Source organism: Lissotriton vulgaris, chromosome 3_1 (genome assembly GCF_964263255.1).
Source record: "Lissotriton vulgaris chromosome 3_1, aLisVul1.2, whole genome shotgun sequence".
In the NCBI taxonomy this organism is placed as follows: domain Eukaryota; kingdom Metazoa; phylum Chordata; class Amphibia; order Caudata; family Salamandridae; genus Lissotriton; species Lissotriton vulgaris.
In genome coordinates this window covers 1,408,404,483-1,408,427,254 of record NC_141689.1, presented here as the reverse complement: position 1 = coordinate 1,408,427,254, position 22,772 = coordinate 1,408,404,483, and the positions used below count along the sequence as shown (strand labels likewise).

The 22,772-nt window shown below is 48.0% G+C and overlaps 1 protein-coding gene across 1 annotated transcript in view; it reads right to left on the bottom strand.

The window, feature by feature from the left end:
- Positions 1-22,772, bottom strand: part of CDS1 (CDP-diacylglycerol synthase 1) — a 955,907-nt gene that overhangs the window by 318,074 nt on the left and 615,061 nt on the right. The gene's annotated exons all lie outside the window — the stretch shown is intronic.

Here is a 22,772-nt window from a genome sequence, read left to right as displayed (position 1 = left end):
GATTTTGCAATTCTAATGCTTATGACTTTGATGAGGATCCCCTGGAAGAGAAGGGGTGGTTGCACATGGAACCCCCACTGGAGAATACATCTCATGATTGGGCCACATTAGCATTGTAAAGATGAATATCATTCTCCAGCTGCTCTATCTGTTTCAATGAATCCCAACTCCTATAGCAGGCACAAAAAGAAAAGCTCTCCAGGTACTCGTCTTTAAATTTTGTTGGCAGGGTGATCGTACAAAACAAATAGTAAAGTGTCACTGGCTAAACTAAGGCAGGGAAACTAGTCTGTACTGATGTGTTCAAATATTACTATGCTCCCCCACTTGTGCTTTATTGTGGAATGATTAGTTAGGGGGCTCCACATGGGATGTGTTTCGGATACAACAGCACAATGAGACTTTCCTTGGTTGCATCAAGATGCCCGCCCCAAAAGTTGTATAGGCCTGGAATTACTAAAACCCCTAGAAAATTTGGGAGTTAATTGCCCTAAAGAAGGTACTCACCATGTCCCCCTTCCCCTGTCAATCTCCCTTCCATTCTAACAAACATTTTTTTGCCAGCTCTGAAGGGAGAATAGTCTGTGAGGCAGAGGCAGGGGAATGTCGCACACCGCAAGATATGTTTTTCTGGGGACACAACATTTAACAACTATAAAAGATCTTTTAAGTTCAAAAGAAAGACCTCAAAATGCCCATATGTACATGGGGCATTCAAGATGAATAAGAGGCTAATATCACAACTATACTCTATATTAACTGAGTGGGTCTTGAAGCACAGGTGGAGCTACCATAGAGAATTGGCTGCTGAAATAGGAAAAGATATACCCAACGAAGGATTGACAAAATAGGGAGATATGCAATAAGAAGCTCTTGAAGTCAACAATTCAGAGAGTCAGCTTATAAAGGGCTGATGCATTGGTAATTCACACCCAAAAGGTTGTAGCAGATTTAGGAAAAGGAAATCTTAACAATCCGTATATGATGGGATTGTGTGAAAATACACATTTTCTGGAAAGAGATTCTTAGACATGTTGAGCTCATTCTGGGTAGGCCAAATGGGATGAACACGAGAGACACTGCTTTTTTTTATAGCCCTAATTTAATTTTGTTCTTAATAGGATTTTCTACGCTACCTCAAGTAACAATACGACAGTGTGACTTCAGTTGTTGAGTTGTCCATACTAATCTTTTTTTCATTTCATATGTAATTTGGAAAGAAGATACTTTTCTAACTGAAGTCAGTTAAACATTAACATTTAACACCACATGTTAGACCTGAACTCTCCAGGTAGCGTTTCCCTAAACTTTCTGTTTTTTCCTCTCTGGTTTTGCTTATTCTCTTGTAGTGGCCTTAGGGCTCTGGGCACTTTCCTGCTGTAAATGCAGTGTGAAAGTGCGCGCCCTTCCTATTCATGTAAGGAAGTGGTATTTGCCTGATGTTTTTTAACCATGTGTTCAACCTGCCATTGCCGGCTGGGGTGTGCACTTGTACCAATGGTGTTTTTTTAAACATGTGTCCAGCCTGCCATTGCAGGTCTGTGTGCGCGTAATAGCGCATATGCTCAGGCTGGCCTGGTTAAATCACTCGCCATCCTGAGAAAACCCTTCACTACACCAAGAGCACCCCAAGGGTGCATCTTAAGGGGGGAAGCGGGTGGTAGGTGAAAGGCAGGGCAGGTACACATGTGTTCCCTGCCCAGGTAGTGAAGAATACCCATGTGTGTATTCACTACCTATGAGGGTCGCGTTTCCTATAGGCTAACATGGGGAAAAGGGTGAAATTACTTTAGGCTACAATAGTGGATTGTAGTGGCGCAGCCTCATAATGTTTCCTATAATTAGATTCACAATGACAAACCCTTTCCAATGGTAAAGGTGATGTTGTCATGACTTGCGTGAAATGCCACTTCTAGAATGCGGGCCTTTTTATGCTCTAAAACACATCTGGGCATTCTTCAGCAACACTGGGCAAGCAACCAGAACAGACCTATGCCAATTGCGGGCCTGCATGGATAGATTGGGGAAGAGGTTTTGACACCTTGCCTCTGGAGCCAGATCATGGCCCCACTACAGATTAAGGTCTGGCCTCATGGCAGACAGGACTGAAAGTTAGAGGAGACATATGTGGTTCAAAGGGGAGACCCTCTCAACCACTCCCAACTTCAAAGGCCCACCACAGTAGAACTACTGGTCCCATACTTCAGCAGGGCAGACCGAAAATGCTACTTACCAGAATGCATCTGTTCTTGGCATGTAGGCATGTAGGGCTGTTGACATTCATATCTGTGCATAGATCTAGTGTTGGGTCCGGATGATTGCACATTGTTGTCCTGGAAGAGTCTTCGAAGTATCACGAGATAGGTGGCTCCTCCCCTGGACTACAGTGCGCACAGGCATCGACTCCATCCTCAGATTGTTTTTAGCCATTGTGGCCAAGATGGAGTGAAACTAAGTGAATGATGACCATGCTAGAAGTATGTGTGAATTCTGCAGCTGCTACGGGCGCCGAGGAGGAGGGCGGGCGATATGAATGTCAGCAGCCCTACATACCAAGAACAGATGCATACTGGTAAGTAGCATACTCGGTTCGAGGCATGTGGGCTGCTGAATTCATATCTGTGCATAGAATACATAGCAGTCCCTCCATAAACGGCGGCCGCCTGTGCCAGCTGCAGCAGTTTGGAAAAGTGTTTTGAGAACAGCCTGCCCTACAGCTGCCTGCTGTTTGGAGTGCACATCAACACAATAATGCTTTGTAAATGTGTGTGTGGTAGACCATGTGGCTGCTCTACATATGTCTTCCAAAGGAATATTTCCAAGGAATGCCATAGAGGCACCCAACTTTCTGGTAGAGTGGGCCCTTGGTGGAATGGTGAGAGTACGTTTGGCTTTCAGATAGCAGATCTGGATATATTTAACGATCCACCTAGCAATACCAGCCTTGGAAATGGGGTTACCTTTGTGGTGTGGTGCAAAGGCAACAAAGAGTTGCTTAGTCTTCCTAAAATCCTTGGTCCTATCGATGTAATACATCAGGGCCCTTTTGACGTCAAGGGTGTGGAGCATTCTCTCCGCCAATGACTCAGGATTTTGGAAGAAAACAGGCAATTCAATAGTCTGGTTGATATGGAATTGAGACACGACCTTAGGAAGGAATTTAGGGTTAGTGCGAAGCACTACCCTCTTAGAATGATTTTGAATAAATGGCTTTTGGATAGTTAGGGTGAAGGACTGGGTTCTTTTGGACCCAGCGGTGCCAGGGCACAACACCTGAAACCTTCGTGGGTAACCTGTTCCGGCGTACAAGTCACAGAGACACGGGACACTTCCTTCGGCGTCAAAGAGTCAAGGTTTATTTACTGCAGGGAACACAGAAGTCACAGGAAGTACATCGAGTGTAGTTCGGGGAGACTGCTTCAAATTGGTTATGTGGATCGCTCCTTTTATACAGTTTTTACCCATAGGCTAACATTGAACACAAAGGTTTACAACTCAGTTCCCACATCTAGCTCCCAGAGGGGTCGTTTTTGATCGCTTTCAAACATGCAAGGTCCGGAACATAAGTGCGGAAGCATTTGGCGGTTCCCAACTGTAAAAACCCATCTTCCCACCATTAGCAAATTCCAATCAGCAATCAAGTAGATCGAAACAGGAACGAAGACAGGTGCAGAGGAAGACGGAGACAGTGGGGAGATCGGAAAGGGTGTAAAAAGGGGAGGTGTCGGGAAGCACGAGATACAGGCATCAAAGGGACGTGCCTAATGAAATGCACGGCTGAGACAATAAGTCCGTGCAGCAAGATGAGCCTCGAGCGGCGCCACCTGCCTTACAGTAGCAACCCCCTCGTCATAAAGACACTTTCAAAGGACATGTGTCTTCCGCAAATATCTTGGGAGTCCCAGGGTCGCAAAACGGACAGCGTCCGTTCGCTGACTACTTGAGGGCAAGAGACAAAATGGATGCCGTATCTAAGATGGAACCCGTGGGTACAGATGAAAAGCCCACGTTACAAACGAACGGTTTAAGTTAGCACAGCGAAACTGCGCACACTTGCTAAACTCGTCATTTGCGGTTCATAGATACTAGACTCGACCATATTCGTACGAGTCGGAAACACCACTTACAATTGTCACGGAACCTCAGACGCTCCTTTTGCCCTCATGTAGGCAAGCACTAGTCGGAATCATATTCGATATTCATCAGACCATCAAGATGTCGCTGTAGCATAACTCTGTCCGACCGAGTCCCCTTGGTAACAGGTGGTTGTCTCATACACGTTGTAGCACAGAGGCCACATAAGGCAGGACCACACTGCACACAAAGGCAACACGTGAACAGGAACACTACCACAACCCCGATGATCATCAGAATCTTCCAACCCCAAGTCGACATCAGGCCCCAAAACCAACCGAGTAACGTCCAATCCCCTACCTCCACGTGTATGGATTCGGAGATCTTATGCAACTTCGAGATGGCTTCATAGACAGTAGGAGCATTATCTGGAATGAAAATGCAACAGCTCGAATGGATCACTTTACATACCCCACCGCGATCTGCCAAGACGACATCTAAAACCATACGGTTTTGTAACGTCATAAGTCTCTCCGCCTGAAGTTCTGTGGTGATATTACCAAGGGCACTGGCAGTGACATTAGCTGTCGATTCTACCACTCGAGTCAAATGTCTCAGGTTCCTACTATTAACCATAGGTCCCCAAAACGGGAGGAAACCCTTGAAAAAGTCTCCTGCCTCTTGACCGGCAGTATCCTCTTCGCTAATTACGCCTCGTACAACTCTAGTCTTATGGTAATCGGCATCTACAGTGAACGTCGGAGGCAACAGATTTGCAACAAAACATGAGCCCATGAAGTCTGAGGGCAACCATGTATATGCACGATCATGACAGATGAAGTACGTACCCTTGGCAACCAGAAACACAGGGGTCGGGGACATCGGCAGAACGTAACTTTCAATGCAAGCACTTACTCCAAGTGAGGCTTGCGAACCACGACCCACAAGACAAAGATTACCAGTGTGGGGTACGACCCATATTGGAGGCGAGCTTTTAAGCTGCTTTTCATTAGCGAACATACTATATTCCCCTCTACTCAGGACCCTATAGGCTTGTACCTCTTCCTTAGGGATGAGAAAAGCATCATGGATCTCATCTTCCAAATCCTGTATTGCCATCGATAACACCCACTGGTACGAGGTAGGACCAGGTTTGGGGGAACGTTGTTCTGGAATGGGGTGGAAACCTAGTGCGCTTCGAAGCATTGTTTGGTATGCTCGAGCTGACCCTTGGGAACTATACGGTAACACCAGATATGGAATTCCCTTACCCGTAGTATGTGGCATCAACCCACACACCCAACAATTAGTAGTGTTAACCACTAACTGATGCTGATGGAGGAGCTGGATAAAGGAATTGTTGCGGAATTCTACACGTCTAGCCTGTTCGTGTTCCGGTAAAATGTGAAAGGAATGGGGAGAAGCAGTAGTAGCAGTAAGAGTAAGATTAGGGTAAGGAGTAGGAGTAGGGGTAGGAAGTAAAAAGTAAGACATAGCGTAATACACCCCACCCGCCAAGAATGCAGAAGCAGTTAAGAACAATACAAACAATTGGAATACAAAACATTTAGTACGACTGAGTTTCTGCAGTTTGACTCTATACGCCTGAGCTCCTTCCAAATCGTTCAGCTTCGAAAATGCCATTTCCCTACGACCGTCCGCAACGTTTCTTGACGCACTTCGTTCTGTGCAGCAATAGTCAATCCCCAGGAGTTCCTAGGAACCGACGGCCTCTAACCTAGCGTCAAGACCTACTGTCCAGAAGGAAGTACGCGCGCGGCCCTACGGCCCTCAATACACAATATGTATTTATTTAGCACAATAATTCAGCTGTGGGAGGAAAAGATACAAGGAAGAAGCTTGATGTATGTACAAAACAAGTTTCAACGATACGAATGTCCAAAGTTGATCAGGGGAAACGAGGATATTACAGTTATCAATTTCAGCAAAGCAAGAAAAACTTTATTTGTCCTTAGTGTGAGAACGCAAAGAATATCGATGTTTCCCGGGACGTGTCTGCTCGTCGAACAAAGGATCCGTTGAAGAGGCAGCGTCCTGCTGATCAGTTTGTTGATTTGGTCTTGAGTCTTTTGCTGACAATGTTCCAACAGTGGCTTTCTGCTGCGCTGAGTGTTCACCAACAAGCTGTGCGTCGCTAAAAGGTACAAACGCCGGCAATGTCTCTGCTTCTGTTGACGCAATGCCTTTCCTTACCCACGGATCTGCCGGCAAGGGAATAGGGACTCGTTTGCAATGGGTAGCATGTACCCAATTCTTCCGCCCCTCAAGACGAACGGCAGTCCTCGTGGCCAGGAGCACCTGGAAAGGTCCAACAAAGCGGGGGTCCAGATTCTTCTTGCGTGAGAAGTTCCGGGTGACTACCCAATCACCGGGCTGGAGCTGGTGGCCTGGACCCTCCGTCTGCGTCGGCAAGGCGTCGTAAACCTGTTGATGAATTAACCTCAGTTTAGCAGTCAAGTCATGTAAGTAATCAATCAACATCGGATACTCAAGATCAACGAATATACCTGGCCTAGGAACCCCCCACACATTCGCAGGACGGCCGAACACTATTTCATAGGGACTAAGCCCTATTCGGGAGTGTACAGTCGCCCTAGTTGACAGTAATGCTAGAGGCAAAGCGTCAGGCCAAGACAGTCCAGTCGTAGCCTGAATCTTCGCTAGCTTTAGTTTAAGGGTACCATTGTACCCTTCAACCAATCCCGCTGACTGAGGATGATTGGCGCTATGGAATTTCTGATTAATTCCAAGGCCCTTACACACATTCTTCATTACACTTCCAACAAACTCACTTCCGTTATCTGACCACACGACTCTAGGCATTCCATACCGAGGAAAGTATTCCTTCAGTAGGATTTTCGCAGTAGACAAAGCAGTATTGTCTTTGAGGGGATAGGCCTCGATCCATCGGGAGAATGCGCAAACCACAACCAAAACATATTTCAAGTTATTGCATCGCTCCATATGGATGAAGTCCAATTGAATCACCTCAAAGGGATACGAAGGAGGAGCAAAACTGCCAGGGGGAGTTGGGGTTCCTTTGCCAGGATTGTACATTATACACACCATACAATTCTTCACCAGACGTTCAGCACACTTTATAATGCCATCATTCTTCCACACAGGCGACAACAACTTGCAAATGCCTTTCGCGCTGATATGTGCTAACCCATGTGCCATTGTCACAACGGCCAGCACATACGCATCAGGCAACATCCATCTTTTCTGATCCGACAAATCAATCCAACAACCATTCACATCCAACTTTCCCGTACTTTCTTTCCACTTCATCTTCTCCGTCTCGGTGGCCTCATTCTGAATTGCTTTCACGCTCTCTATGGTATTCTCACACATACTTGATTCTGTAGGCCACCTAACCGAACTCGTCACATACATTCGAGTGCTAAGGTTCCGGGCAGTCTCCTTAGCAATCTCATCTGCAAACGCATTACCACGACCAACATCATTCGTTACTTTACGATGCGCACTACACTTGACAATCGCAACTTGAGCAGGCAAAGTCAATGCATCCAAAAGATCATTCACAAGCTGGCCATGCTGTATTTTCGTGCCGTGTGACGTGAAGAAACCACGCTCTCGCCACAATCGTCCAAAGCTATGCGCTACACCGAAAGCGTACTGGCTATCGGTGTACACATTCACACGTTTCCCTTTCGCTAATACACATGCTCTAGTAAGAGCAATCAGCTCTGCAGCTTGGGCAGAATTCTGATTCAACCTCGCAGTCTCAACAACAGTATTCAACGTCACAACAGCATAAGCAGTAGTCACATCACCATTCGGCAATTTAAAACATGACCCATCCACATACAAAGTGCCGTCAGGGTCTTCCAATGGGGTGTTTTTAAGGTCCACTCGACCTTTTGTTTCCTCTTCTGTACGCAAGTAGCAGTCATGTTCTGTTACTTGATCTGACTCTGCACTAATTGGTAACAAAGTTGCCGGATTCAGGACATTACAACGTTTTATTTGAATGTGGCTTGCCAAGAGCGTCAATTCGTACCCAGACAACCTCGCACTCGTCAAGTGCTGAGTTTTCGTTCGATTCAAAAGAGTATCGACTGCATGCGGAACCATCACCGTAAGCATATTATCCATGACCAATCCTGCTGATTGTCGGATGGAGACCGCAGCTGCCGCAGTTGCTCTCAAACAACTCGGCAATGCTCTAGCTACCGGGTCTAGGGTCGAGGAAAAATATGCACATGGACGTTGCTTACCACCAAAAGGTTGCGTTAAGACACTCAACGCACAGCCTTCTCTCTCGTGAACATATAACGTGAACGGTTTACTGTAGTCAGGGGTACCTAACACAGGAGCCGAACACAATGAATCACGTAGTTCAGAAAAACTTTTCTGACATTCTTCCGTCCATGGTAAAGGAGTTGAAACATCCTTGCACGTAAGAGCCACCAATGGTTTCGCTAGCAATGAAAAATTTGGAATCCACTGCCTACAGTACGACGTGATACCTAGAAAGGCACGTACATCTCTTTGGGTTTGTGGCACAGCCATTCGCGCAATCGCTGCAATTCTTTCTGGGGTCAATCTCCTTCCCTCCTTTGACAATAAGTGACCTAGATAGGTTACTTCTTGACAACAATATTGGAGTTTAGAAGGTGACACCTTGTGATTTAACTCACAGAGATGTTGCAGCAACGATACCGTAGCAATTTTGCAAATGTCCTGAGTATCAGCAGCCACCAATAAGTCGTCGACATATTGAATTAAGGCCGCACCAACCGGCAACCGAAACGCATCCAGTTGTCCCTTCAAGGCTTGACTGTAAATCGACGGACTTTCACAGTAGCCTTGAGGAGCGCGTTTGAACCGGAAGCTACGTCCACCAAGAGAGAAACCGAAAAGGTCCCTGCTCTCTTCGGCGATCGGGATGCTGAAAAAGGCGTTTTTCAAATCAATCACCGAAAACCATGATGCAGTAGCTGGAATCAGAGTCAGTAGCGCCGTGATGTCAGGCACCACAGGGAATTGAGGAACCACAATTTTATTCACCTCCCGTAAATCGATAACAAAACGATAAACAGGCGGTTTGGTAGGATCAGTACGTTTAAGAATGGGCAGTACAGGGCTATTGCACACGTTACCCCGAGTCTCCTCAATAACATCTTTCTCGATCAAATCATAGATGATCGCTAACAAAGCTCGTTCACCATCGAGGGAGATACGATATTGGGGAATACGCGGCAATCGCACATTCGATTTCAACTGAACAACATAAGGGGAGATATCAAGTAGGCCCACATCGTTTGGACCCGTCGCCCACAAAGACGCAGGAAGAGAATCCAATTCCGGTGGAAGCTTATCGAGGGACAAATACATGGGAGAGACTACTGTCTCCCCAAACGTAAGCTTTACACCCGCAGGAGAACAATACAAAGTTGCATACAAGCGTTTAAGCAAATCCAGACCCAAAAGATTTTCGCCACAACCAGTGGTCAAAATCAACGGAGCTTCGAGCTCACGTGGCCCAATTTTAAGGGGCAAAGGGCGTGAAACTGGATTGCTAACGGGGGCGCCAGAGAATCCAACGGATACATTTGTTAAGCCAGACAAAGGTGCGCCAGGGAGTTTCGAATGCATAATGGAACTTTTCGCTGCACCAGTGTCCAACAGAAAAGGCTCAACGACGCCCGATGTAGCAACTGCGACGTAAGGCCCTCTCTGATCAACCGGAACTGATACCACTCCCTCTCCTTGTCTTTGGCTGTCCTAGTAATTACTGTCGTCAGTTCCCTGATCGACGTAATAATCGTCTACATTGTACTGCGCAGATCGTCCTTGCGATGATCCACGTTGGTCGAAACAGTTATTAGAATTTGATGAGTTGTCAGAGCGGTCGTTCTGAGCACCACGACCTCTACCACGTGATGCATTCTGTGAACCACCACGGCCTCCTCTAGACGAATTACCACTATTACGATCATTTAAAGCAGGACAATCAAATTTAATGTGTCCCTCCTGTCTACAATAAGCACATTGATTGTACCCCAACGAAGATCTGTTGAAAGAGGAATCATTACGCAACTGCGATCGATTCGATTGCGACTGTGATCTATTCTGCTGAGACGCATTCTGATTAGAACGCGGCGGATACGCTTGTTGTAACAACACTTTAGTTTTCAGCTCTTTTGTCTTTTTATCAGCTCGGTCATTTTCTTCTTTCTCTCTATTTTCATAGTATTGTGCCGTAGCCAGAATCTGAGCTGAGGTAGAAACGGCCCACGCACTTTCTGAATTCTTCAATTTATTGCACAAATCGGGCAATAAGTTCGATACAAATTTATCCACAAACAGCCGTTGTCCACCCTCAGTGCCCATATCCTGTCCACTATGATCAACAAATGTTTCCTCAAACCTCGTAAAGAAGTCTGAAACACTCTCATCTTTCTTTTGCTTACAGGCTGACAACTTGTCCCAATTTACCTTCATAGCTGGCATAAGCGTCTTCATTAATGTAATGATTCGCTGGGGAAGAAGTGCAATCAACTGATCGGGTTTAGTAGCAGCCGCTTGTCCAGCGTCTGCCGCTGTAATGGCAGCCCAATCACCACCTAATTCATTTGTGTGATCTTGATGACGAATCTTGGCCCATACCGGTTGCGGTACGACATTGCCAAACAACATGTCAATATCGGCAAGATTCATTACCGTAGCATCCACAAGCTGCGATAATTCCTTGTAATACCCCGCAGGATTTTTGCGAGGATCAGGCAAAGTTTGTTTCACCTGAAGCACTTCCGATCGTTTCCATGGGAGATGTATCCATACTCTCTGGAAATGTGCCGCTATTGGGTTATTAACATCAGTATTATCAGCAGGTACCCAAACCGGCGGAACTTCACGCATAGGGTATTGGCCAGACTCAGCTTGTTGGCGTTCAAGATCCTCAACAAACAGTGCGTGAGGAATAGGAGCAAGGCGATAAGACAGCAACTGCTCAATAGCTCGTCGGACATTAGTATCGACTATCAGTCCAGTTGCGAACTGAAGCCGAAGATTAGACAGGGCGGTCAGCACCTCGTCAGGCGCGACAGCCGCTATCTGATCATGTAGGAGTTTACACATTTCGTCAAACACATATCTCTGAGTCGGTATGTTGAATTGACTAAATGTTTCAAGAACGACTCGGGGTGGATTTCTTTGCGGATTGTCCATCCAACCCATCGCCATATTGTATAGCGCAGCGCGTTCCCTATTGGCAGGAAGCTGGCTACGTCTCTGAGGACCATCAGAACCAGCGGACCCAAAGACAGGTCCGAGCGACTGGAAAAAATTTGTCGCAATGGGAGAACTACGATTACGAGTAGAGGGACAAGAGTAAGACACAGGACTAACAAGAGGAGGAGTAGAAGCGTTAGCAACAACAGGAGTTAACAACACAGGAGCAGTAGCGCGAGCAGGAGTATGTGGAAGCGGAGGAGCAGTAGGAATAGAAACAGGCACAGGAGCAGGAACAGTCGGAAGAGCGGGTGCAGGTTGAGGAACGGGTGGAGGAATAACAGGTGGAAGAACAGGTACGGCAGGGACCACAGGAGCTGCGGTACCCTGTACGTACGGAGGTGGCGACTTCATAAGATAGGACATTAAAGGATCCTCAACTGCCTCTTCCTTCTTATCCGACTCCGTAGGCAAAGCAGGATAACATTTATCTATGGTCATACGTTGCAACCTCTCAAACACTTCCTTATCCTTATCCTCCTTATCACGCTGAAACTGCTCAGCTTTCTTCACAATGGTAGCAACATTATCTCGCTCACTACGTTTATTCTGTCTGATCTCTTTCTGTCGGGCTTCTTTGCGCCACAACCGAAAGGCATCAAACATGGCCGGCCTAGATTTGCGTTCGAACAACTTTATTTCCAAATTATCTAAGATCGACGCTTCGAAGCTACCGTGAGGTGGCCAACGAAGATCGCCGTCTTTCTTTGTATATTTTATCCAATAATCGTTAAAAGCAATCGGGCCTAGCCCATGTTTGCTATATAAGTCATAAGTAGGAGTTCCAACCGGAGGTATCGGACACGAGTCCTCCAGCAGGGAATCCGCACCACAAGGTCTACAACAACTGAACAAAGTACTGCGACCAGGCATCTTGCACACTAGCCGAGTTTCACAAACTTCAAGGGTTACGGGATTTACCAAGTCCCAGCAAGAACAAAAACCCTCGGTCTTTGGCGGCTGCAGTCGTCAAACAAATACAACAACAAAGTACGCTAGCAAAGTGTCACCGACAAAAACACTCACACAGCGTGTACAACAAAAACCACTAGTGTTTACAACAAAGACACTCGCTGAAGTGTCTACAACAAAAACACTCGCTAAAGTGTTTACAACCAAGGATTCTGGGAGCGACCCACAAATACTTAACTCAAAGATCAATGGCGTCCTCAGGAAGGCCCGTCTATCGTCTCGCTATACCAAGGTCTACGCCAGGCGCCAAAACAGGTCTACAGTCAGGGCAGCAGTCCGTCGCAGCCGTCAGGAGGCGGGAATCTTCGCGGGAAAAGTCTTCGGGCCACTTATTTCGACAACAGGATCGATGAAGCGGGGTGCACCTTCCCTCGGAGATTTCACACGAAGTTCCTCACGATCGTCGGGCTTGGACCGGTACCACTGATGCAGCCCCACGTTGGGCGCCAACTGAAGGACTGGGTTCTTTTGGACCCAGCGGTGCCAGGGCACAACACCTGAAACCTTCGTGGGTAACCTGTTCCGGCGTACAAGTCACAGAGACACGGGACACTTCCTTCGGCGTCAAAGAGTCAAGGTTTATTTACTGCAGGGAACACAGAAGTCACAGGAAGTACATCGAGTGTAGTTCGGGGAGACTGCTTCAAATTGGTTATGTGGATCGCTCCTTTTATACAGTTTTTACCCATAGGCTAACATTGAACACAAAGGTTTACAACTCAGTTCCCACATCTAGCTCCCAGAGGGGTCGTTTTTGATCGCTTTCAAACATGCAAGGTCCGGAACATAAGTGCGGAAGCATTTGGCGGTTCCCAACTGTAAAAACCCATCTTCCCACCATTAGCAAATTCCAATCAGCAATCAAGTAGATCGAAACAGGAACGAAGACAGGTGCAGAGGAAGACGGAGACAGTGGGGAGATCGGAAAGGGTGTAAAAAGGGGAGGTGTCGGGAAGCACGAGATACAGGCATCAAAGGGACGTGCCTAATGAAATGCACGGCTGAGACAATAAGTCCGTGCAGCAAGATGAGCCTCGAGCGGCGCCACCTGCCTTACAGTAGCAACCCCCTCGTCATAAAGACACTTTCAAAGGACATGTGTCTTCCGCAAATATCTTGGGAGTCCCAGGGTCGCAAAACGGACAGCGTCCGTTCGCTGACTACTTGAGGGCAAGAGACAAAATGGATGCCGTATCTAAGATGGAACCCGTGGGTACAGATGAAAAGCCCACGTTACAAACGAACGGTTTAAGTTAGCACAGCGAAACTGCGCACACTTGCTAAACTCGTCATTTGCGGTTCATAGATACTAGACTCGACCATATTCGTACGAGTCGGAAACACCACTTACAATTGTCACGGAACCTCAAGGGCTTGCAGTTCACTAACTCGCCGTAGCGACGTAATCGCTATGAGGAAAGCCACTTTCCACGTCGAAAATTGAATCTCGCAGGAATGCAGTGGTTCAAAGGGAGGACCCATCAGCCGGGTGAGGACCACATTGAGGTTCCACTCCTGAGCTGGTGGAGTCCGCGGAGGAATGACTCGTTTGAGTCCTTCTACAAAGGCCTTAATGGCAGGCACTCTGAAGAGTGAGAGGTGCTGCCTGTTCTGGAGATAAGCGGCCATCGCAGATAGATGTATGCGAATGGAAGCATAGGCCAGATTACATTTGTACAGATGGAAAAGGTAACAGATGATATTCTGAATAGACGTATCTAGCGGGTTAATGTTGTGGTCTGCACAATAAACGACAAACCGCTTCCATTTTTCCGCATAGCATGCTCTGGTGGTGGGCTTCCTTGCCTCCCGAATGATGTCCATACAGTCAGAAGGCAAGTGCAGATAGCCAAACTCTAAGACTTCAGGAGCCAGATCGCCAGGTTGAGCTGTTGCGGATCTGGATACTGAATGTCGCCATGGCTCTGCGTAAGAAGGCTGGGCGTGAGACGTAGCCTCTGATGCGGTACCACGGACAGTTCTAGAAACGTGGTGTACCATGGTTGGCGAGCACACGTTGGAGCAACCAGGATGAGAGTCATCGAGTGCTGCCTGAGCTAGCGTGCCACCAGCGGTATCAGAGGTGCTGGGGGAAAAGCGTACGGAAATTTGCCTGACCAGTTCATCCATATCGCATTGCCCTGCGACTGTGGGTGTGGGAACCTGTCGGCGAAGCTTTGGCATTTTGCGTTCTCCCTTGTGGCGAACAGGTCTATCTCTGGATGACCCCACCTTTGGAAGTACGGGTGGAGGACTGATGGATGTATCTCCCACTCGTGCATTTGGTGGCTGTGCCTGCTGAGCAGGTCCGCCATCTGATTGTCCTTGCCCGGGAGGTGTTCTGCCATGAGGAAGATGTTCCTCTGAATGGGCCACTTCCACATGCTCTGAGCCAGATGAGACAGCGGCAGAGAGTGTGTTCCTCCCTGCTTTTGAATGTAGTACATGGCTGTCATGTTGTCCGTCCGGATCAACACGACCTTGTCGCACAGATGTACTTTGAAGGCTTTGAGTGCCATGAAGATCGCCATCAGTTCGAGAACATTGATGTGCATCTTCCGTTGCGGTTGCGTCCATAGTCCCTGCACTGTGTAATGGAGTACATGAGGTATTTCCTGTGTGAAGGGTGCAGTGGAATGTGAAAGTACGCATCCTTTAGGTCTAAAGTTGTGAGAAAATCCCCCTGACTGAGCAACGGGAGCACTTGCTGCAGGGTCAGCATATGGAAGTGCTCCGACAGGATGTAATGGTTGAGTGGCCTGAGGTCCAGAATGGGCCTGAGGGACCCGTCCTTCTTTGGTATTAAGAAGTACAGGGAGTACACCCCTGTGCCTCTTTCTTGCATAGGAACGAGCTCTATTGCTCCTTTTTGCAGCATAACGGTGACTTCCTGCTGCAATGAGTGCAAATGCTCGTCCGACATAGGACGGTTTCTTGGGGGCATGTTGGGTGGAGTGGATGTTATCTCCAGACAATAACCAAATTGGATAAGTTTCCTGACCCACCTGTCTGTGGTGATGGACTTCCAGACGGGCAGGAACTGCTAGAGTCTCCCCCCAACCGGTGTTGTATGGTCGGGGGCAGTGACAAGGCGTCACTATTTGCTGGTGGCAGAGGATCTGGAGCGGTTGTTTCCACGACCTCTGCCCTTGGCGCTGTTACCACGATATCCACCTCGACTCTTGTTGGTGTATGTGGACTGAGTGTTGCCCTTGTAGTACTGCGTGGACTGGGAGAGCTGGCCCCTGGAAAAGCCTCTAGTGCTTGAGCGACGAAAAGACCCACCCCGAAACTGCTGGGACTGTAAGGCACCCATGGATTTCGCAGTCTCCGTGTCCTTTTTTATCTTTTCTAGGGTGGTGCGAACCTCCGGGCCAAACAGGTGATCTGGGTTGACTGTTTGGTTAAGGATGGTGGTTTGGATTTCTGGCTTAAATTCAGAGATTCTCAGCCAGGCATGTCGCCGTAGCATAACACTAGTGTTTATAGCTCTGGCAGCGGCATCAGCTGCGTCCAGAGCGCACTTAATTGAAGCGTTAGAGATCAACTTCCCTTCCTGAATCAGCATCTCAGCCGCCTCCTTGTATTCATCAGGCAGGTGCTGCAACAAGGTCTCCAGTGTGTCGTAGTGTGCCCTGTCATAGCGCGCCAGAAGCGCTTGTGTGTTAGAAATGCGCCAGATGTTGCCTGCCTGTGCTGCTACCCTCTTCCCCGATTCCTCAAAGACCTTGAATTCTTTGTCTGGGGGAGGAGCATCACCCGTAGTCTGAGAATTAGCCCTCTTCCGGGCATTCGAGACAGCAAGGGAGTCCAGAGGCAACTGTCCTTTGATGTAGGTAGGATCAGTAGGCGCTGACTTGTATTTCTTCTCAATCCTAGGGTTTATCACCCTCGCCCTGGTAGGTTCTTTAAAGATCTCAGCAGCATGCTTTAAAACACCTTTCAGCATAGGCAGAGTCTTAACAGTTTTTTCTGATACTGAGAAGGTATCAAAAAGGAAATCGACATCACAGGGTCAGCATGGAGCTGTACGTTGTGATTGTTAGCTGCCCGCTCAATGAGGGCATTGAAAGCTGCAGAGTCTTCTGTAGGGGACGTTTTTGCAGAAAAAAAGTTGAGGGTCTTGTCCTGATTGAGGATCCCCTGGGTCACCACCAGCTGCCCAGGGTTCGTTGGTATCCTCAGGGTCTGTATAGACAGGATAACTGTACTCATCCTCATCATCCCCCTCTCCAGCGTCCACATCCGAGTAAGTGGGCGAAACATTATGAGTCTGTGGGGAAAGTGGTTCCACCAAGGCTGGAGTGAAAGCAGAGTCCTTCTTTTTCTTGAGAGGGATCTTGTAAGACTCCATTGGGCGTTCTGGGGCGATTTTCCGCTTGTGGAGGGAAAGCTTGCCTGTTTTGGCATCGATGAAGTGTTCCTGATGCTCGTCCACTGAAGGCCGTTGAGGTCGCGGGCCGGGGACCACCGCTGACGACTTCGGCGCGGAGGAGACCTTTTCAGGCACGCCGGCGACTGCCTTAGGAGCGAAAGCCTTCGGCGCCGTCTTCGGCGGCAACGTGAAATGGAAGGGCGTGGACGCCTTAAGTAGTTTCTCCACCGGTTTCGTAGGCGGAGGATCCTTCGGACCGACTGACGCGGTTCCGTCCCTGATGCGCTGCAGGGAGTCAGTTACCTTCTTGGTGAATGCGGCGGATGGGCGCGCCGGTTCAATTGAATCCCTCGAGGTCACACCTGGAGTCGACTCCCGGGGCGCGGTGCCCTTGGCCTTGTCCTGCTGACGCGGAGTCACGAGAACCTTCGGGTCATCCAGCTGCTTCTTCGGGTCACCAAGAGTTTTCTTCGGGTCGCCGACAGCCGTCTTCGGGTCGCTGAGGCTTTTACCGGCGTCGACCGTCTTCGGCGCCGACGCGCTCGGCTCGACCACCTTCACTTTAGTCTTCGGCGCGGCAGACTTCATCTCGACGCCCTTGACTTGAGCCTTCGGCTCGACAGCCACCTTTGGCTTCTTCGGCGCCGAGGTCTCCGAGGCCTTGGAGCCGACCAAAGCGATGCGCACTTTCGGTTTCGAGGACGGCACCTGCGCAGTATCTGGAGTCGAGACCGTAGGTTTTGCTTTCGGTTTCGTTTTGCCAGGGAGTGGCTCGACAGCAATGTCCATGGCCGAGCCCAAAGGCGGGCCGTAGAACCCATAGTGAGATCTTGGGTAAGGCCCGAAGGCGATCCCTCGACCTGAGCCTTATAAATTGGCACGGCCCCAGAGTCAGTTTGAGGAAGCTCCTCATCCGAGCTATCCTCCATGGCCCCGAGGGCCCCGTCGTCGTCCCCTACCTCTTCGACGACTTCTTCGGCCTCGAACATCTCTGCATCCGCGTCGTAGTCGACGTCCGACGCGGGGTTTGATTCAGAAACGTCCTGGATAGATTCGTCCTCAACATCCCCTGGATCGAAGATGTCCACAGGCGCCAGTGCAGCATGCTGGGCCTCCTGGCGTGCTGCTCGTCGAAGCTTAAGCGTCTTCTTGGACCTGAAGCGCGAACAAGCCATACACTTGTCCTCATCGTGGTCCGGCGACAGACACTTGTTGCACACCGGGTGGACGTCGATGTGGGGATACTTCGAGTTGCAGACGGGACATCTCTTGAATTGACTTTGTTCCATGATGGACAGTCGATAGGTCTGGAGCGTCGACTGGGCCTTCCGCGCCGAGAGCACGCGGGTGTAGAGAGTCCAGCTCGGAACCGAGCTGGAAGAACTAAGACCGAACGCAAGACTATACCCACGTATTAGACTAAAGACCTTTTGGTCTCAAGAAAGTTTTCTATCGATTCCGACCAGAGGGAATTCAAAGACATCTGAACCCAATGGGGGAAAAAAACAATCTGAGGATGGAGTCGATGCCCATGCGCACTGTAGTCCAGGGGAGGAGCCACCTATCTCTTGATACTTCGAAGACTCTTCCAGGACATCAATGTGCAATCATCCGGACCCAACACTAGGCGGCGATCTATGCACAGATATGAATTCAGCAGCCCACATGCCTTGAACATACGCTTATGGGGACGTGGGACCGGGGTATCAGTAATTGCGTGGAGCCCACTGCCAGAGGAAATCTATTGTGCAGAAGGAGGATTACTGTCATTCAAAGGGACTGTGTGCCTTTCCTGAATAGTGGTTGGCCTCGGCCGACTACCTGCTGCTGTGTGACACCTTGAAGTGTGCTCTCCAAGGGCTTGCTGACTTGCCCCCTGTTCTTTTGAAGGTTTTGAGGACATCAAAGATCTCTTATGAGGGGCACCCACCGTCTTCTTGTGGCACCTGGAGAGCGGTACCCTTTAAAGTGCCCCCAACGTCTGCTGGATCCCAACTGGTGCAAAAGAAGCAATGGATGGACGGAATGCTGGACAATGCAAACATTCACCCCCAGTCACAAAGAAGAAAACAAGTTACTTACCTGTAACTTCAGTCATCCAGTATTGGTATCTTTCATAGATTCACATGCCTGAATCACTCCCAGTCGCCGAGGTGGGAGTCCCACGGTATATAAAAAAGCAGTGCCAAGAGTAAATTACAGTAGTAGGCCCTATGAGAAGGCCTGAGGCTTAGATTGTAGTAGCCTATCTACCTCACTATGCTAAAAAGACCAAAGTCTTTGTTCCAACCAATCAGCTTAAAGCACCCTCTGGAACCCTCTCTGCAGAGCCAGCTCTCCTCAGATTTTCGTTAGCACAAGTGGGAATAAGTATCCCAAGATTAGAGAACTGACTCTCCGGGGAGGAGGGTGGGTGCATGTGAATCTATGAAAGATACCAATACTGGATAACTGAAGTTACAGGTAAGTAACTTGTTTTCTTATCCAGTATTGGGGTATCTTTCATAGATTCACATGCCTTAATCAGAATAGCAAGCAGTACGCCAGGCAAAAGTCGGTTGCGGATGGTGGGAGACTTATTGTGGTATACTCCCATAAACTTATGATAAACAACCAACAATTGCAAATTAAATGATCTACTAATAAAACAGTAGTCATAAAGCATTCATAAAGTATTTCACAGGAAAGGAACATTAGTATAACATAAACAAGTAACCTGTAAGATATGTACTTCTTTTATCCGAAGAAGCTATTGAAAATTAAACACTCATTATAAAATGAAATTGACATTGTTAACTGAATATGTTCTTATGGAAACAGGTGACGTAAAACCGCTTGACCAACTGCCGCATCTTCTTGATTTGCCGATTGCAGTCAGTAATGTCTTGTAAACGTGTGGACATTCTTCCATGTCGCAGCACGGCAAATGTTCTCTAGCGTCACTCCTGCAAACAATGCTGCAGACGCTGCCACAGCCCTTGTGGAATGAGACCATACAGTCCTTTGCAGTGGTCGGTTAGCCTTGATGTGGCAGAAATGAATAGCGGAGGCGTGCGGGGTCCCCCAAGGTTCCTCCCTTTCACCCCTTCTGTTTAACCTTTATATTGCCCCCCTTATTTTTTCTTTGCAGCAAATGGAGGTCAGCGTATACAATTATGCGGATGACCTCCAACTTGTCTTCAATCTGTCTTCTTCCCCTGCTTCCATCTTAAATTTCCAGTCTATTATGATTTTTATCCGGGACTGGATGAACCACAACCATTTGAAACTCAACCCGGACAAGACCGAGCTGGTGTTGACGGGTGGTTCATCCAGTCCCTGGTCCTCACTTTCTTGGCCCCCTTCCCTTGGTTCTCCCCCGGTCCCTTCTACCTCAGTTAAAATATTAGGTATAAAACTCAATTCTCAGCTCACTCATCACTCCCAGGTTAGTTCTGTGGTGTCCTCTTCCTTTTTGTCACTACGCACCATACGCAAGGTATCCCGCTTCTTTTCCTTTGATGCCTTGAAATTGATCATCTTGGCGATGGTTATCTCCCGCCGGGATTACGGCAACGCTCTATATGCAGGTATACCTCCATATAGTTTAAGGCGTCTGCAGTTGATCCAGAACAAGGCGGCACGCCTGGTGTTCAATCTCCCAAAATCCCATCATGTAACACCCCTTCTCAAATCCCTACACTGGCTCCCTGTTCGTGAACGCGTCCAGTTTAAGCTTGCTTCCATCATCTTTCAAGCACGACTGGGCACGGCTCCGGCTTTCATTACATCAGAGATCGTTCCCTATATTCCTACTAGGGAACTACGCTCATCTACGCAATCCCTCCTGACAGTCTCTCGTTTCCGGAGGAAGAAATGGGGAGGATCGAAGTTCGCGACCCTTGCACCAGTCCTATGGAATTCCCTGCCTTTAGAGCTTAGATCCTTACCTCTCTACCCTCAATTCTGAAAAAAGCTCAAAGCCTATCTATTTGCTAAATCTTTTAACTAGATCACTTGCTGTTTTTGTCTTCCTTTCTATTTAATTTCTGTTATTCCCACCCAAGGGGTCTGTCTGTTGCAGCGCCATGAAACCGCTGGTGAAAGTGCGCTATACAAATATTTTTAAACTCAAAACTCAAACTCAAACTATCCATCTGGAAATTGTGGCTTTAGTGACCGCTTTCCCCAATGTAGTCTGGCTATAAGCCACAAATAATTTATCTGATTGCCTTATGTTCTTCGTTCTCTGAAGATAAAACTTTAAACATTGTTTAATGTCCAAAGAATGCAAAGTTCTTTCCGCCGGGGTTGTAGGATTTGGAAACAAAACCCGCAACTTTACTAGCTCATTCAGGTGGAATTGAGAAGGCACTTTGGGTATGAAGGTTGGATTCGTTCGAAGAGTGACATACTCTAGGGAGAAATTAAAGAAGGGTTCTTTCATAGTGAAGGCCTGAATTTCTCCTACTCTTCTGGCGGAAGTTAGGGCTAGAAGTAAAGCGACCTTCCATGTCAAGAACTTTAGATCAGCTTTGTGTATTTGTTCGAACGGGTGCTTCATCAGCTGTGAGAGGACCGTGTTGAGCTCCCATTCCGGTGGTGAAGGCTTAACTGGAGGATAAGCCCGGAAAGGACCTCTCATGAACTGTTTTATTAGCGATGAAGAGCATAGCGATGGATTGTTTGCCACCTTCCTGAACCTAGATAAAGCCGCTAAGTGGACCTTTATTGATGAGAAAGAAAGACCCGAGCGAGCCAAATGCAACAAATAAGGGAGGATTTTTTCCGCTTGAGCTTCAATAGGGTGTAAAGAGTTTGAAGCACACCAGGCGCAGAAACGCTTCCATATGAGACAATACGTTTTTAATGTGCTCTGGGCTCCTGCTTTCTTCAAAATTTCTCCGCAGTCTTAAGGAATTTGGAGATGTTGAAATTCTAAGACGTTTGGAGCCATGCGTTTAATTTCAGCGATTGAGGGTCTGGGTGAAGTATCTGACCCTCGTTGCGTGACAATAGTGTTGGAGTTATCAGAAGTTTGATCGGAGGCTCCTGTGATAGTAACATGAGCTCCTGAAACCAAAATTGACGAGGCCATCTGGGAGCAATTAGAAGGAGACGGCAGCTCTCCAACTTCATCTTGTATATCACTTGTGGAATCAACGGGATCGGAGGAAAGGAGTAAGCATAGATCCCTGACCATCGCATGGACAGGGCATTCCCTCTTGATCCCTGTTGAGGGTATCTGGTGGCGTAATACCAGCATTTCTTGTTCTGTTGGGTTGCAAATAGATCCAACATTGGCTTGCCTGAAGTCTGAAACACCCTGTTCAGTTGATTGTTGTCCAGCTCCCACTCGTGGCAATCCAACGAGGATCTGCTTAGTTTGTCTGCTAGGGTATTGTGGAGGCCCCTGACGTGTTCTGCCTTGAGAGTTATGTTGTGACTTGTCAGCCATTCCCATAACTCTTGGGCCTCTTTGGACAGTGTAGCTGACCTTGTCCCTCCTTGCTTGTTTACATAAAACATGCTGGTGGTATTGCCTGTTCGGACCAGGACTGAGGACCCTGCTATTCTGGGAAGGAACGCTTGTAGAGGTAGAAAAATGTCTCAACTCTAGACTGTTGATGTGGCATTATCTGTGTTTTTGAGACCATTTGCCTTGCACCTGTAAGTCTTGGAGAGGACCTCCTCAGCCCTCCATGGATGCATCTGTCGTCAGAATGAAATCTGGAGGAGTTTGCAAGAATGTGAGTCCTTGTTTTAGATTGTGTAGTTGGGTCCACCATTGAAGAGACTCTACCATGCGTGGGGTGACTGATGGTATCCACGAAAGAGCCCGTCGCTTGCTGCCATTGAAGATGTAGCTCTTCCTGTAAAGGCCGTATTTTGAGAGGTGCCAATGGAATGAGATTGATGACTGAAGAGCACATCCCCAGAAGGGACGGGAATAGGCAAACTGAAAGTGACCTCCTTGATAGCTTTATGGCTAATGCCTGTAGACTGAGTTGTCGCTCGAGACAAGAATTCCTTGAATTGTATTGTGTCCAGACAAGCTCCTAGGAATAGTAGGTTTTCTCGGATTCAAGTG